We start from the raw sequence: 18,313 nt of genomic DNA on the forward strand, positions 1-18,313 counted from the left end.
TCTGGCACTTAACCACCTGAGCCACCCAGGCACCCCTTAATGCTCAGGTATTAAAGGTAAACATTGATGTAATGAATGTAGCATCTGAAGATATAAAAACAGCCAACTACTACTCTTAAAGATAAAAAATATAATATTTGAAATAAATATTTCCCTGAATTAGATTACCAATGCATTGGAGACTGAAAAACAAGAAATCAGTGAATTTGATAAGATAACAAAATATTATTTTTTAATTCAAGAAAAAAAGACTGAAATAGAAGGAATAGAGACACAAAGATTTGTAATATACTATTAAGCAATGTAACATACATGCAATGGAAGAAAAAAAAGGGATGACAGGTAAAAATTATTTAAAAAAATAATAGATTAAAAATGTTCAAATATGATGAAAACTCTAAGCCTACAATCCAAGAAGCTCAAAATAATCCCAACCATGGGAACAAAAGAAAATTATACAGGCATATTAAAATCAAATTGCTGAAAACCAATGTCTAAAAAAATCTTAACAACAGCAATGGTCAAAAGCATATTATTTTCAGAAAAACAAAGATAATAATATAAAAAGTTCATCAGAACCCATGTAGTCTAAAGGACAATGAAACAATATCTTAATATCACATATGGAGTAAAAAAAGAAATAAAAATTTTTAAATCAACAAGATACATACTTTTAATTAAGACAAAATTAAGATTTTTCAGAAAACAAAAATTGAGAGGATTCACTGTTAACAGACTTGCAGTAAAAACAAATGTTAAAGGAAGTACCTCAAGTATTAAGAAAATAATCTTAGATCTCTAAAAATAAACCGAGAACTCTAGAAATGGAAAACTGGTAAATATGTGGGTAAAAGTAAAATATTTTTTTCTCACTCAGCTAAGAAGTACAAATTTCCAGTTATAAAATAAATAAGACACTGAGATGAAAAGCGCCACGTAAGGAATATAGCCAATAAGATTGTTATATAATATTGTATGGTGACAGATAGTGATTATACTTACCGTGGGGAGCACTGAGTAATGCACAAAATTGTTGAATCAACATGTTGTACATATGAAACTAATATAACATTGCATGTCAATTATATTTCAGTTGAAAAAGCAACTTATTTACAAAGCAAGTATTTTAAATAAAAATAATGACAATGTATTGTGGGATTTGTAACATATGTAAAAGTAAAATGCTTACAACCATAGCACAAGGGATTGGAGAATAAAGTGAAAATTTAGTGATGCAAGAACCCTATATTATATATGAAGTGGTATAATATTATTTGAAAGCAGATTACTATAAGTTAAGGATATAATAATTGTAAATAATTTTAAATTAAATAATTAAAAATAAATGAATAATTATAAATTACTTGAAAGACACTAATTACCAAAGCTGAGTAACAAAATAATAAAACACATGAATAGTTTTATAGCAAATAAATGCTGTATGTATATAAAATTTTCATTATAAAGAATACTCCAGGGGTGCCTGGGTGGCTCAGTCGGTTAAGCATCCGACTTCAGCTCAGGTCGTGATCTTGCAGTTTGTGAGTTTCAGCCCCACCTCTGGCTCTGTGCTGATATCTTGGAGCCTGGAGCCTGCTTCGAATTCTGTGTCTCCCTCTCTCTCTGCCCCTCTCCCACTTGTGCTCTGTCTCTTAAAAATGAATAAATGTAAAAAAAAAAAAAAAAACATTAAAAGAAAAGAGAATACTGCATGCCTTCATGGTTTTATCATTAAATTCTTTCAAATCTTTAAAGAAAACATAGCACCATCCTTGAATAAACTTTTTCAAATAATATAGAAAAAAAGGTTTATTTCTAGCTCATATTTTTGTGGTCAGTATTATATTTGTACCAAAAACTAGATAAAGACATTACAAGAAAAGAAAACATACGTGATCTCTTACATAAATGTCAACAAAATATTTACCAAAACAGTTTAAATCCAAATCAGCAACACATAAAATATTACATCATTAATAAGTAGGATTTATGAGAGAAATGCAAGGTTGCTTTAACATTTTTAAAATCAATCAATGTAACCTACCATATTAACAGAATAAAAGAAAAATGTGATGATCTCAATAGATGCAGAAAAGAAATATATGACAAAACTCAGCATAAAGCTCAAAATAAAAAACACAGCAGACTAGTACCAGAAAGGAAATTCCTCAACCCGACAGAAGCATCTATAATAAACTTACTTCTTTTGTCATAATTAAAGTAAAATACTAAATGCTCTCTAAGATTTGGAATAAGCACTTCAATTATATATTGCAATTGAAAATGTGATCCAAGATATAATATAATTAAAGAAGTAAAATTATACACAGTGGAAAAGAAATGAAGCTTTCTTATTCACACAAAAATGTGATTGTATTTGTAGGAAATCCTAGATAATCTATGAAAAATGCTATTAGCATTAATAAGTTACATTAGCAAAATTGTAAGATACCACTATAAAACAAAACTATGTGTTTCTATATACCAAAAATGATTGCTTTTGAAGTTGCTTAGGCTTCTTAAATTAACATTCAAAACAGTGATACATTAAACAATATACACACAAAACCTATGTATGTGGAGTTATTAAACATTACTGAAGGAAATTAAGGAAACCTAAATAAATGAGAGCATGACATATTTATGCATAAGACATTATCAAGATGTCAGCTCTCAACTTTCCAAAACTCACATTTGCAGATTTATTGCAATCTCAATGAATACCCTAGCAGGAATTTTTGTACAACATGCCAAGGTCATTGCAAAATATATTGAGATGCAAATAAATTAAAATATCAAAAATAATTTTGGAAATAACAATAAAAGTAAAAGAATTTGCAATACCTGATGACAGATTTATCTTATGTCTTTGGTAATGATGACAGGGATATATTGATATAAGAAAAACATATATATCAATGGAACAGAATAAAGAACTCAGAAATAGACAGCCTAGAAGGTTAAGTGATTTGCAACCTGGATGCCAAGCTAATTCAGTGGAAAAAGTCTCTACAACAATCTAGTATACACAAGGAAAATAATTAATCTTGATGTATATATTTCATGCCATAGATGAAATTAAGTCAATAGGACCATAAATCTAAATATAAAAGCAAAAAATTAAACTCTTTGTGGGATAGCAGGATTAATCTTTACAGTATGAGAATAGACAAAGTTGTCTTAGAACACAAAAATCATTAATCAGAAAATTAAACCTTGATAAACTTAAAATCTGATCAAAAGTAATCTTTGAGAAAATGAAAAGGTAATCTACAAACTAGGAAAAAAAAATTCACTGTCAGAAGACATATATCCAGAGTATAAAGGTTCTTACAAACACATAAGAAAACAGAGACTATTTAAACAGATATTTATCAAAGGAAGTTAAATCAACGACCAAAAAGTACAGGAAAAGAAGGTGACCATAACTGGGGGAATTCCAATTAAACCTACGCTGAAACATCAGGACGTATCATTGGAATGGGTGAAATTAAAGACTGAGGATACCAAGTGTTTGTGAGAATGTGGAGCACCTACAACAGGCATTGATGCCAATTTGGCAGTTTATCCATTTCTTTTGTTTTACATGTGATTTACAAAAGCTCATGAGTTCTGGAGGCTGATGCCAGCATGGTCAGTTTGGGGGAAAGCTTTTCCTTCTGGCTTGCATTGTTAACCTCCATGCTGTCTTCTGACATTGCAAAGAGAAAAGAAAGAAGGGGAGGGAGGAGAGAAGAGCTGGGGAAAAGAGGGAAGAGGAGCGAGCCCAGTTTATTTCCTAAAAAGTCAAAGATTCACTTAGCATATAATCTACCCCTCTCACTGTTAGGTATTTACCCAAACGAAGTGGTCACAAAGATGTACACACAAAAAGGCAAAGTTGCTCTCTTTGTAATAATCAAAACGATAAGCAACCCAAATATCCATCACTAGGTCAAAGAAACCAGGTCCTGTGTATGGGATGGTAAGTGGTACAAGAGGTATGACTCTATATAGTGGGATCAGTAGTGCAAAGGACAGCTGACATGTACAAAAACATGGATGAATCACATAAAACATGCATAATAAAAAATGTCAGCCTCAAGAGTACAAATTGGTTCAATTTATAAGAAATTTTGGAAACATCACATCAAATCTGTAGCTGTATAAAGCAGAATAATGGGCTGAGGGAGATGGATGGGATTGATTGGGAAAGGGATGATGGCAATATTGTTTGTTTTGGTTGTGATGTTGGTACTCAACTGTATCCATTTGTCAAAGCTCATGGAACTAAAGAAATGGTTGCACTTTGTTATGAGTGAAGCATAACAACAAAGTTTATTAAAACAAGAATAGGCATCATAGGACTCTGTCAGATGTTTTTACTGTACCACATACCTTCAGTTCATTTTCGTGGAAAGCAGACAGTAGAGTAAAAGCCAGAAAATTATATGATTAGAAGAAATATGCAATTTCTGGTTGATACGAGTTAAATATCTTACCACCAGCAAAGTTCATCTTTTTATTTTCCACCCATGAAATTTTGAATTTTCTTTCCAGTTATTCCAGGAAAAAAAATCCTAAGGATCGATATGTTCAAATTTAGTTTCTCTCGCTATACATAGAAAATCCTAAAGACTCCATCAAAAAACTATTAGAAGTAATAAATGAAGTCAGTTAATTTGCAGGATATAAAATTAATGCACAGAAATAAGTTGTGTTGAAGAACCATAAAGAGAAAGTAAAGAAAACAATTCCATTTGCAACTGAACCAAAAAAATAATTACAAAATACCTAGGAATAAACTTAACCAAGAAGGTAAAAGACCTGTACTCTGAAAACTATAAAACACTGACAAAAGAAATTGAAGAGGCTACAAATAAATGGAGAGAGAATCCATGCTCATGGATTGGGAGAACTAATACTGTTAAAATGTCCATATTACCCCAAAGAATCTATAGACTAAATGTAGAAAAGGATTATTATCAAAATACCAACAATATATTTCACATAAATAGAACAAATAATACTAAAATTTGTATGGAACCACAAAAGACTAAACAGTGAAAGCAATCTCGAGAAAGAACAGAACTGGAGGTATCGCAATCCCAGACTTAAGATACACTACAAAGCTATAGTAGTCAAAAGAGTATGGTATTGGCACAAAACAGATAAATCCAGGAAATGGACTACATAGCCCAGAAATAAATCCATACTTTCATGGTCAGTTAACCTATGACAGAGGCAAGAATATACAATAAAGAAAAGATAGGCTCTTCAATAAATGGTTGTGGGAGAACTGGACAGCTATGTGTGAAAGAACGAAACTGGACCACTTTCTTCTGCCATGTATAAAATGAAGTCAAAATGGATTAAAGACCTAAATGTGATACCTGAAACCATAAAACTCCTAGGGTAAAATATAGACAGTAATTTCTTCGACATTAGCCTTAGTAATATTTTTCCAGATATGTGTCCTCAGGTGAGGGAAACAAAAATAAAATGAAACTATTGGGACTACACCTTAAAAAGCTTCTGTACAGTGAAGGAAACCATCAACAAAACAGGAAGGCAACCTCCTGAATAATATTTGAGAAGATACTTGCAATGGCATAGTCAATAAGGGGTTAATATCTAAAATACACAAGGAACCAAAAAACCCCCCAAAAATCTAATTTAAAATGGGCAGAGGACCTAAATACACATATTTCCAAAGAAAACATCCAGATGGCCAACAGACACGTGAAAAGATGCTCAACATCATTCATCATCAGGGAAATTCAAATCAAAACCACAATGTGAGATATCACTTTGTACCTATCAGAGTAGTTAAAACAACAACAACAACAAGACAAGAAAGAACAAGTGTCAGCAACGATATGGAGAAAGGAACCCTTGTGCACTGTTAGTGGGAATGTAAATCAGTGCAGCCACTATGGAAAACAGCATGGAGGTTCCTCAAAAAATTAAAATATAAATACATACGATCCAGTAATTCCACTACTTACCTAAAGGAAACAAAAATACTAATTCAAAAAGATATATGCACCCTTATGTTTATTGCAGCATTATTTACAATAGCCAAGATATGGAAGCAACCCAAGTATCCATTGATAGATGAATGGATAAAGAAGAGGTATACACACACACACGTACATAACTCAGCCATAAAAAGAAGATAAGATCTTGTCATTTTCAACAACATGGATAGTCCTAGAGGTATTATGCTAGGTAAAATAAGTCAGGCGGGCAAAGACAAATGCCATAGATTTCATTTATATGTGGAGTTTAAAAAACAAAACAAAAAAAAATGAATAAACAACCAAGAAAAGCAGAACAGACCCATAAATACAAGAACAAACCGTTCGTTGCCAGACACGTGGAGTGTGTGTGTTTTGCGGGCCTGGGGAGGGGGTGGGAGGGTGGGGGATGAACAAAATGGGGGAAGGGAATCGGAGATACAGGCTTCCAGTTATGGAATGAATAAGTCACAGGGATAAAAGGTGCAGCATAGGAAATATAGTCAGCGGTGTTGTAATAGCAAAGTATTGTGACAAATGGTAGCTATACTCGTGGTGACCATAGCATAACATACAAACTTGTTGAATCACTATGTTGTACACCAGAAACTAATGTAACTTTGTGTGTCAACTATACCTCAATTAAAAAAAAATTAACTTCCACTTATAATTTATACTCTTGAATACTGTTTCTTTACTTACAAGGATATTGAGTCAGTAAACCAGAAGAAAATAGAGTTATTTTTTCATGAACTCCCCTTGTTTTTGTCCGGGATTTTCTGGGTATTTACAGAAAAAAAATTCTTTACTTAGAAGTTATACTATAGCTAATAATAGTGAAATATATATATATATATATATATATATAATATGTAATATGTAAGATAATATGTAATATATAATATATAAAATAGTGAACTTAGAAGTGAACTATATAGCTAATAATATCACAAATATTCATTTAGTCCTTTACTCAATCCAAAACATTGTGCTATACATGTTTTAAGCCATTAGACCCTTAGCACCCAAAGTAATTAGAAATAGTATAATCACAGTGTGATTCAGCTACATTAGAGCATGAGGTTTCCAAGAAGACTAGAAAGGTATATCAAATTAATCTTGTTTCTTTTATTCTCTCTCTAGCAGAATTCCATGACTTTAAGAAAAATTTATAATGTTTTTATTATTGCTAAGTGTGTATGAATTTCCTCTTTACAGCTAGATATTATTAATTTCAGAAAATTAAATTTGTGCTCCGTTTAAATGTGTATATTTTATTAAACTTGAAAATCAGAAACAAAAGAATCTTTAAAAATTCACAAATTTTCAGACAGCCTTTACCATAAGAAATATTATTTCCTAGTTCCTCTAGTTTAAGTAGCAATGATTATAAAAAACATTAAGTTGAAGTCATTTTTAAAAATCCATATTTCAATTTTAGACAATATTGATTGAATCTCTGTTATGCAAGGTGGGGAAATTTACACTTTTTTTACTCTCTCTTACCTCTTCTCCAGTTCTTATATTCTTACATTAAACAGAAAATATTGATTTGTATATTTGCGGTTTTAAGCAATGAATGACCTCTCTTGCCTCTTAAGCTAAAGAAATGTTCATGGTGACCAGTTAACCTCCAATGAAGGGGCAAAATGCAACTTCTAAATCAAAATGCGACAAATCCTAATACTCATAACATCTGAAAGGCTTTATAGATGAGTACCTAATTATTTGTTAGTCCCAAGGTCTCAGGAGATTCTTTTAACATTTCAATTGATTCTTCATTTTTTTTTTCCTGTTATACACAGAAACTGAAATGTTTCCCACTTATGCAGACTAAACTGGTTTAGAATAAGTAAATAAGGGAATTATAAGAAAATGGTTATTCAAGAATTTCAGTTTCTATAGTCAAATTATATGGGTACATTTGGATTACAAAATGATTATTTGTTCTATAAAGAAATATGCCAGATTTCTTTTGAAAGCAAGTGGGCATGAGACACTTAAAATTTGTTTTCACTCATACAATGTGGCAAGTTTATATCTACAATTTTATAATCACAAGTATGATTTAAATAGCACGAGAGTATACGAGCACTTTTTTCACATCTCATGTACCTCTTTCAATGACAGCATGAGGACAATATTACTAAACAATCTTTCTTTTATATATTAAGAAACTGACTCTCAAAAAGTTTACACAAATTAGCCAAAGTTAGGCAGTTAATTCATCAAGTCTGAATCTAAGTCTGTGTCTCTACCAAATTTCCAGGCTAATTAAAGTCCTCATTCTTAGAGGACCTGAGTTGTTCTCTACTGACTCTTGAATTAATGACATACAGAGTTCTTCAGACTGTTTCAAAATTTGAATATTAGTGTAACTCTATGAACTAAAAGGATAGTTTTTTATTTATTTATTTTATTTATTTATTTTTTTTATTTGGCACGAGCAGGGGAGGGGCAGATAGAGAGGGAGACTCAGAATCTGAAGCAGGCTCCAGGCTCTGAGCTGTCAGCACAGAGCCTGACATGGACTTGAACGCAGGGACTGAGACATCACGACCTGAGCTGATGTCGGACGCTCAAACCAAATGAGCCACCCAGGCGCCTCAAGGACAGTTTTTTATTAAATAAATAGAGAAAATTATAGTAAATTTGTACAGGCCTCTTTCCATTGATATTAAAATAGTGATAACTGTATTACAGGTTGGGCACAGTGGGATAAGATTGGGAGTATGAGAGGTACATATACTTAAAACTCACAAATTGAAAATAAATATGCTATTCTTTCAGCAGCAAGATTCCTGGTGCTTTATAACTTAAATACATTGGGTTTTCACATACGTTACTTCAGTTAATTCTCATAGAAATCCTATGAAGTATGTAAAGTGTATGTGAAATTTTATGGAAAAGAAAACTGAGTGGGAAGTAAAATGACTCACCATGACCAAAATAAACACGGAGCCCTCTGTTCACAATAAAAGGCAAAGATGACCCCATTTTGACAAAATGACTCTAAAACTTATTTGGGATGTAAAATTCAAGAATAGCCAATAACTATTGGCTGGAGTAGCAACCTGGAAAAATGGCTATACCACTTATCAAATGATCCAGAAAGAGATGAATAGACAGAAGTAACAGTATTGTTTTATTTATGTTTATAATAGTTAAGTAATATTGTCTTTAAGCCTTGCAAAACAATTTTAAAAAGATGGGCCATTCATTAATTGGTACTGAAATTACTATTTCTGTACATAGAAAAGAAAAGTAACTTCAAGTTATAAAATGTCAACTTTCCATGGATTTTAAATTTAAATTTGAAAGGCAAAGGTAATTTTTAAAAAAGCTGTATGATTTGATGTGATGAATTTTTCAAAAACAAGACTCAGTTCATGCAAAACTTGCAAGAAAGATTAATAGACTAAAATAGACTACCTTGAAATGAGAGTTTTCTATTAACCAAAAGATACTATAAAATGAAAAGATAAGCCCAAACCAGCATTTGTTTGCAACACGTGTTAATCGAAGCATTAGTATCCAAAATACAAAAAAAGAAACCACAAAAGTTAGTTAGAAAAAGACAAACACTCCATTAGAAAGAAAAGAGCTAAAACCATGGGCAGGGCTTTCATAGACTAACACATAAGTGTGACAAGATACTCAAGGCTTATTCAGAAAAATGCAAATCAGCTCATCGCTTCACACTGAAGCATCATGGTACTATTTGACTAGCTTAATAAAAAATACAAATAACCTGACGATACCTAGTGTTATGGAGGTTATAGCGCTTTGGAAATACTAGCCAACTGAGAGTTAATGCCTAAGTTCACGACACTTGCTGAGTGTTCATTTACTTACTGAGATTGAAGATGTGTACTTCTTAAAATTCAGAAGTGATACCTACAGTTATATATTCTAGAGATAACCTTATACCTGTTTACCAAGAAATACAAAAGAATATTTATAGCAGCTCTGTAATAGAAATCACCTGAAAACACCACAAATACGCATCGGCAAGATAATAGGTAAATGTTGTGTGCAATAAAAAAAGAATGATCTAAGGGTCACCTGGGTGGCTCGGTCAGTTAAACGTCCGACTCTTGATATTGACTCAGGTCATGATCTTACGGTCCTGAGATCAAGCCCTGCGTCAGGCTCTGCCCTGACCATGGATCCTGCTTGGGATTCTCTCTCTCTCTGGCACACCCCAGCTTGTGCATGTGCATGCCTGCATTCTCTCTCAAAATAAATAAACATTAAAAAAAATGATCTATAATTAAAAGTATCAACATACATAAGCCAAAAAAAACAAAAAAAACAAAACACCCTAATGTTGAATAACAGAAGCAATCACAGATCTCTATGTACATAAGATACAATTTATGTAAATCCTTAAAAATATATTTATATGGTTTAGAGGACCGGGCTGTGGTAGGGCAAGGGTAGCACCTTGATCTGCTAAGGTGCAAATAAAATACTATTTCTTACAGTATATGGTGAATACTTGGGTGTTCAGTTCTTATTATTTTAAAAATATGCATATGTGCATCAGACCTACATTTTAAGGTAAAACTACTCCAGAGCTCCCTGCTGCAATCCTAAATTTGGAGGAAAACCTTGATTTTAACTTTAAACAGAGGCAATAGGTAGAAAGAGCAGAAAGAATGCACAGGTTGTAGAACTGGACATACCTAGGTTTGAATTTCCACTTGATAACTTTCAGCAATCTAACAGCAGAGCCTCAGGGAAAATATTCCCTTGGCTTTAGCTCTCCAGAGTTGTGTGAATTGCGAACATCAAAATTCTTGGCACATAAGAACTCAGTCCAGATGTCTGCACCAAAAGGTGACCAAGCTCTAGCATGGTTTCTAGTAGCTTAAGTGCCTGTCCCTAGGATGAGCTCATCGCCTCCTTAAAATGCATCCTGAGGTAACGCAAGGCAAGGCTGCCAGAAGCATTTACTGATTGTTCCAGCTAAGACCCGGTGACAGGCCGATGGACCCTGGAACTCTCTCTTAGAGTAATTACTTTAGAAAGTGTGGAGTTACACATTCTTTCTCAGCCACTTGAGATGTAAAACCACAAGCCCAATATCTCTTTGAAATGCAAACATTGAGAGAGAGAGAACTCTCTGCCTTCCAGCCCCTGTGGGACGATAAGGGCCTAACTTCCAGGGAAGCCTTGTTGCAACTTGCACCACTGTTTCCCAGAAAAAGGTAAGAGACGGATAAAGGATCAGTTTAGTTCTCTGGATAAACTCCAATTCACAAATCCAGGTAGCCTACTCATCTGAACTAACCCCCTTAACAGCTTTCAGTACTTTTCCCTTAACATATCCCAGCCTTTAAACAGTCTCCAGCTTTGGGTTTCAGCAAAATTAAGTTCAGTTCTCACTAGACTCCTTTCCTTATTTCAATAGCATTACTGAGTAAAACCTGTCCTTACCACCTCAGTGTCAGACTTTATCTTGACAATAAAATGATACAGCATATGTGAAGTACCTACATCAATGCATGACCAATAAGAGATACTTCTCAATAACAAATTCTGTCATTTCTACTCACCTACAGTCTCATCCCAAGTTTCCTTAGTAGCAACTTTTTCTCGAGTGAAGAATACATAAAAGTCCATAGGTGAGGTAAAGGACATTTAAGCAGTATACCGACAGCCCCATAAGGCAATTGAAAAACCACTGAATTCTGCTAAAGTTAAAAGTTGAAATTTTAGGGGCACCTGGGTGGCTGAGCCGGTTAAACGTCCATCTTTGGCGGAGTTCACGATCTCTGGTTCGTGGGTTCGAGCCCCGCATCGGGCTCTGTGCTGACACCTCAGAGCCTGGAGACTGCTTCACATTCTGTGTCTCCTTCTCTCTTTGCCCCTTTCCTGCTCCCACTCTGTCTCCTTCTCAAAAATAAATAAACCTTAAAAAAAGGTTGAAACTTTATACCGTCAAGAAAATAAATTGTGTATTTATTAGCATGCTAATAATTCACTTTTATTAATTCACTTTTATTATTACGTTGCTATTTGATGAAAACCATTTCAAAACCTTAATATTTAAAAAGACAAAGACAATAAACAAGAACAACCTTTTTTGCAAGATAAGTTGATACTGACTGCATAGAACTTTTATTTCCAAATGTTTCAACTGTGATTAAGTGAGAAAGATAGAGAGAGAGAGAGAGAGAGAGAGGACAAATGGAGTTCACCAGTATTTCTGTACACTGTGTATCTTTTCATCCCCCTTCTAGAACAGTAATAACCAGGAGAAATAAAAAATGCATGGGAGTAACTTACCATATCTGTAGGTACATTAGAAGATCTTGTGTAAAAGGTTGATGAAACCTAATCAGTTATTAATGAAATCAAAAGTACCTTAATAAGGTTACATATTGATGACCTCTTTTACTGTAGATAGTTATTCAAGTATGTATTCCGTAAAGGGTTTGGTGTATTTGATAACGTCATTACCAATCAATATGCAAATGCGTGGTATTAAGTGTAGTCTGTGCAGAGGATTTCATTAGAGATGAGAAAATTCAGAGTGTCAGAAGTAGAGAAAAGAATCACGGATTAATTATATTGCCAACATTATTTGAGCAGTTTCCCCTGCAAGAGTCAGTTTAAATCTCAGAAGAAACGATTGGCTAACTACTTTGTATAAGTTAGTTACTGTTTTTTGACGCATACCTTTCAGTCAATGCTCTAGTAGACTATATTGAAAATTCACTTTTCTCCCCTTTAAGGAAAAGTAGTTTTTTCCTTACTATTAAAAAAATTAAGGTAATGTAATTTCACAAAAATGTAACAATTCATTCATCCAATCAGTTATTAAATGTATTAGATATGAATATATAAATGCTACGTACATGTAAACAGAGACAGATCGATATAAATAGATATAGATAATTCATTCAGCTATTCAATGTTTTGTGCCTAACGCCTATCAGGCCCTATTTTAGTTATCAGGGATTAAAAAAATGAATAAAATAGAGTCCTTATATTCAACAAGCTCAGTCTCCTTTGGAAGGTATATGTCCTCTCTAATAGCAGCACAACTGCAGAAAAAATTCACAGTATGTAGTAATGTCATAGCATAAACCTTTCAAGAAACTTGAACAGTAGCAATGTCTGAAACACTAGATGAATGCATGGGTGTTCTATGAGATTGGAGATATTGTTGGAAGTAAAAGTCATATATTGGCAAAGTTATTGGTCCTCTATTCTAGCAACAATGAAGAATAAATGACAGGTTTAGTGCAAAAGAGTAATGCAATTGTTTTTATGTCTTATGGGGAAAACTCATGTCATTGCATTAGCAAAAATTGAAGAAATGTGACAACAAGGAAACCATTCTGCAGACTATTTCAAAAATCCAAGTTAGAGATTAAAAGAAAGTTCTTTAAGCCAGTAGCTATATGTAGGACAAGAAATTATAGAAATTACAGAATTAAGAACCACATTGTGTAACACATATGCTCAACTTATTTGAGAGAAAAAGATTGAGAAACTGAGGAAAACCCACACCATTTAATTTAAAAACCAAGATGACGAGAGTATCAGAACAAAAATAATGAATATCCACAGAAGTTCAGTTCATGACAGAAGGGACCTGTAATTGTTCCATGTTGTATTTGAGGTAATAAGGTGGAAATTTTTTAGGAGACATCAGGGAATGTAGATTCCTACTAGGGGTGTAGAAATGGAAACTATTCACTTTAAGAATTATCAAAACAGGGGCGCCTGGGTGGCTCAGTCGGTTGGGCGTCCGACTTTCGGCTCAGGTCACAATCTCGTGGTCCGTGAGTTCGAGCCCCGCGTCGGGCTCTGGGCTAATGGCTCAGAGCCTGGAGCCTGCTTCCGATTCTGTGTCTCCCTCTCTCTCTGTCCCTCCCCCGTTCATGCTCTGTCTCTCTCTGTCTCAAAAATAAATAAAACGTTAAAAAAAATTAAAAAAAAAGAATTATCAAAACATGGTCTTTTGCTTAAAATATTTTTGAGTTGTTCTTTTCTCGTAAGACTAATATTTGAGTATCTACCATCTACCATTGCTTTGTTTTCTGGGTACATAAACATAACCAAGAAATATGTCTTATTAGAGAAGATTAACGGAATAGGAAAAGTGGAAAAGTCACAACATTGTTTCAACTAAATGTAATATGATATTTGGAAAATATATGCAATTTCAAGTAGAAAGGAAAAAAATATTTCTTTTTGCCTGGGTGGAAATAGAAGAAAAGTGGGCATGCAAAAAAGGTAGCAATTCAACCCAAGTGATTTAGTTAGAATTCATGAGAGAAAGGGATTTGTAGAGGACTGTTGAAACTAGAGATAAAGCAGATGCTGAGTAGAAAAGGAGAAATGAGGGTGCAAAGAGTTTGGTTTGAGGTTATATGTAATTTATAATGGAGTTATTATTATAATTAAGATATTAATTTAAAGAATTACAATAATGTCAAGTCAGTGTATTTATATGTGAATATATATGGATGAATGAGTGTACATGTAGAACAAAAAATGGAAATCTGTACCAAAAAATTGCTTAAACCCCACCATTCACTTTTATTATTCATCAGCTTCTGTTACTTGCTTGCTGTTTTACAAGTGATTATATTTTATGTGTTTTACACATGATCTACATTCTTTCCCCATCAGCAGGAAAGATGAAATTCCATGTAAACTAATATGATCTTGAGTCTTGGGATGCAAGAAAAAGGCATTGTAGGGACTCACATTATGGTGATTGTAGAAAATACATGCTGGTAATGAAGGAAGTGATGCCTTATTCCTTAGACAGCAACATGTTTTAATTAAATAATTCATATACAGAGTTTGAGATCACTTAATCATTTCATGCGAAGCAACATTAAGAAGGGCAGATCAAAACAAATGTATGTAACTATCAGTATTTTGGTTGTGTAATGCTTTTCATAAAAAAATTATCATTTTCTAAATTATATAATACCTCATAATTTTCAATGAATCCTTTTCAAATGTAATTCTGTTTTCCACTTTTTATTATTATTTTTCTGTACCCACAGTGCTTAATTAATTGCCTTGCAATAGAAGGCTCAAAAATATGTGTCAAGTGAATGAATAAATATATGAATGAACAAATAAGTCAATGAATAGATTAATGCTAGCAGGGCAAAGATGTCATTTTAGCTCATTATCCCTGAAATAATATAATATTTGGATTTTCATAGGCTCACAGGAACATAATTATGTACAAAATCAGAGATGATTATTTTTATTTCATAAAGGCCTCATAATGTCTTTCATCAACATATTCTTAATGAGTACCCACTGCATGTTAATAATTGCAAAAGAAGACCAACACCATAGAAATTATAGTCTGGCTCCATATTAATAATGTATAGAGTGTAGTACTTGTTTCATTTAAACATATAGAAACCTTATTTAATATAGGATTCATATAAATTTTAGAAGCAATAGTGCTGAATAGGGTACCTTGTAGACATATATATCTGAAGTCATTTCATTAAACGCACACTTCCTAAACAACTCTCCTACCAAACAGAAGTTAAAACAGGCCCTCTGAAATATATGTTGATCCAAAAGAGAAAAAAATTTAACTCGCTGATCATAAATTATTATGACTTGGGGCTGCTCATAAAGACAAACCTAAAATCTAACAAATGTCAAGAATAATAATAATAAAATAATAATAAAACTTTTACTCAATTATATCTTTAAAAAGATAATTTCTTGGGCGCCTGGGTGGCTCAGTCGGTTAAGCGTCCGACTTCAGCTCAGGTCACGATCTCACGGTCAGTGAGTTCGAGCCCCGCGTCGGGCTCTGGGCTGATGGCTCAGAGCCTGGAGCCTGCTTCTGATTCTGTGTCTCCCTCTCTCTCTGACCCTCCCCCGTTCATGCTCTGTCTCTCTCTGTCTCAAAAATAAATAAACTTAAGAAAAAAAAATTAAAAAAAAAAAGATAATTTCTTAAGCACAGCTATTGGGAAAATTTTTTAATTTTATGCATAATAAGCCTCTCCATGGATTCTCAGTAGGAATAGAGTCACGTGATTTCAGAAATGAAATTCAGGGGCATCTGGGTGGCTCATTCTAATAAGCGACAGATTCTTGGTTTCTGCTCAGTTTATGATCTCATGGTCCGTGAGTTCCAGCCCCGCGTCGGGCTCTAGCGGACAGTGTGAAGCCTACTTGGGATTCTCTTTCTTCCTCTGTCTGCCCCTCTCCACCCCTCAAAATAAATAAATACACATTTTTAAAAAAGAAGAAGAAATGAAAGAACTTCGGAGATAATCAGCCCTAAAAACCAGCTCTACTGCATTTAAGATAGGAATGTCAAGTAAATCGTCTAATTTCACTGAGTAAACTTTGGGTCTGATGGAAAATAGTTTTATGACTCATACTCGATTGTTTTGCATGAATTATTATATTGGTCAGGATAATGTAGGGTGCGCTGCACAAACAACGCTAAATTCTCCGTGGCATATAACAATGAAGGTGGCTTTTCAAGTTTTTGCTCAAAACTCACTCACATATAGTGTTTAAAGCAGGTAACGTGGTTACTCCTGAGACTGAGAGGGTGAAAGCTTACATTCATCTTCAAATGAGGGGCAGTATATGTTTAGAACAATAATAAAATCTACCACAAAGGCTTAGCAAATGAGTTCCTCATAAAACAACAGATTCAATGACAAAACTCTGCTCTGATTCAGGTACATTCTGTGTCATTAAGTCCATCACGAATTTAAAAATGGAAATTTTATGTGTGTGAGAGGAGGGCGTTGTATTGATTGGTGTTTCTTGGAAACTTCTTATCCACATTAAATACATAAATCATGTTATAAATGCCTCAAGACAAAGGGAAAAAGTCTAAGCATCATCTTTACTATAATTTATCTTCCCTGTCTAGGATTTCTATTGAATTATATAATAGTAATTATTTCAGAGGAAGAGAGGGGGGAAGAGACTCTAAATCTAGTAATTTTTATTGAAATTTTCCATTTACAATAGTTTTCCTGAAACAATTGCAGATAAACTGGTAGTTTTGGATATCATTCCAAGAGGAATTACTAACTTTCTTCAGGAAATTATTTTTAGTACATCCTCACTCAATTGGTCCTCTTTCTATTGTGTTTATAATTTATTATTCAGCAAAGATCTGAAGTGAAATATATCTGGTTTCCTAGAAAATTTATCGTAACAATTCTCAGCTTCAGAGCCACTTAAAATCTAATTCGATTCACTTAAAATGATTTCCTGAGCAACTTTCATTTTCCTAGCACTCTGGTCTATGAGAAGCCACAGAAGTATATTATCTCTTTCGATTTACTAGTTACTATTATGTACTAGCACTTGGAATTATAGCAATTCATATTATTGTCTCTGCTTCCTGGACCAGAAGCCATGGAAGAATTGGATCTGGATACTTGGAGCGGGATCTAGACTGGAAAGGAAAGCCTATATTAGGTAGTTTGATAGAGAAATTTAATAATTCCAACACATGAGGAATTTGCAAGAGTGGGAAGCAGCAAACTTTCATACAGTTGGAGACACAGAGGTAGCAATGGTGTTGGAACCTGAGTCCAGAAGCTGGAACTAAGACAAATGCTGCCATACGGGGGCTGGGAACGTGGTGTTGGGGGCTGTCCATTAGGGGCTGGAACCATGGAGATGTTACAGAAACGTAAGGCGAGGATGATCAGGACTTCTTCCATCCTCCTACCCTGAATATTTGTGCCACATCCTGCATCTAACAAATCTAATTCAATGCAGTAGACAAAAAAGAGAGAGAGACTAAGGGTCCTAGTGACAAAGATGCTTTCAAAATGCAGTTTGAATGAGACTCCCCCCTGAGATAGGTATGGAGCACAGGAAGAACAGAAGTGGGTCAGAACACAAAGAGGTAAATGTTTATGGCTACTTTAGTATATGCACAGCTTTGGACGGAGGGTTCCCTTTTTTGGTGGCATTTGCATGTTCTCATACTTAGAAGGTAGAAGAATAATGTCATCCAGGAGAGAGTGAGAAATATTCTAATACCTACATCTCTTGTAAGACCTTTGGAGACAAAGAACCATGGTCCCATAAATTGAAAAAAAATGTTTTTAATCTCAGACTTGAAAAGACAGTTAACAAATATGTGTAGGTCTTAAAAGGACTTGTGAAACATATTCATTTTGCTAACTGTTCATTTACTGCCCTGACAAAGTACCAAAAAGCCCACCCTTAAAATAATTTCCTTTGTCATAAGGCAAAAGATCTCCAGACACATCAGTAAGCATAGGAAAACGGTAATACAATGAATGGCATTGTATAGGTCC

The sequence above is a fragment of the Lynx canadensis genome, chromosome D2, assembly GCF_007474595.2.
Source record: "Lynx canadensis isolate LIC74 chromosome D2, mLynCan4.pri.v2, whole genome shotgun sequence".
Classification (NCBI taxonomy): Eukaryota; Metazoa; Chordata; class Mammalia; order Carnivora; family Felidae; genus Lynx; species Lynx canadensis.